Here is a 930-nt window from a genome sequence, read left to right as displayed (position 1 = left end):
CCAGGGGAGGTTTAGATTGGATATTAGGAAAAATTTCTTCACCGAAAGGGTTTTCAAGCATTGGAACAGGCTGCCCAGGGAAGTGGTGGAGTATTTTAATTGGTGGAGATATAAATCCCTGGAGGTATTTAAAAGATGTGTAGACATGGTGCTTAGGGACATGGTTTAGTGGTGGACTTGGCAGTGCTAGGTTAACAGTTGGACTCGATGGTCTTAAAGGTCTTTTCCAACCTAAACAGTTCTATTCTGTTCTATTCTGGTCTGCTAGATAGTTGATATTTAGCTGCTTTGCAGTTGTCTTTGTTGTAAATAAGTCTCTAATAAGGAGTTTTTATACTCAGTGGGTTCATAATCACTCATTCTAATTGAAAAATTATCTTTGTGACATGTAAAATGTAGAAAGTTAATTAAATAGCTTCTCTGTGGAGCAAAACATTGGTTTCCTGGGACGCAAAGATCAATATTAAGAGAGAGGCACTGCCTTTAATCATGGTTTTTAGATGTGATGAGCTCTAACTCTCAAATGGGAGGAACTTCATCTGTGGAAAGTGAATGGTAGAATTCCACACCACCCACCTTTTTGCTTAAAGAAAATTTCTCTCTTAAACAGGAAAAATAAATGTGGCTGTTTGGAGCCTGGTTAAATGTTTATAGTTTTGAATGTATCTGGTTGCTTTTTAAAGGAAAAAAAACTTAGTAGGATATTTAAGATATGGCAGATTAATTAGAATTGAGACAAAAATTTATTTTATGAATTAATAACATTTAGGTGAAAATTATGTGAGGGGTTAGGGAAAATAGGCTCAACTACTTCATTTTCTCTTTGACAAATACTTCAGCAGCATAGGGTATGTAGTATTCTCTTTGTTTTTCCAATAACTTATGTTCTCAAAGTGTTATACTATCTGTAACACTTTCTTTAGTATGGAC

Source organism: Pygoscelis adeliae, unplaced genomic scaffold, assembly GCF_000699105.1.
Source record: "Pygoscelis adeliae isolate BGI_AS28 unplaced genomic scaffold, ASM69910v1 Scaffold66, whole genome shotgun sequence".
NCBI classification, from domain to species: domain Eukaryota; kingdom Metazoa; phylum Chordata; class Aves; order Sphenisciformes; family Spheniscidae; genus Pygoscelis; species Pygoscelis adeliae.
The sequence above is the reverse complement of the archived record's forward strand: the minus strand, read 5'-3'. Positions refer to the sequence as shown.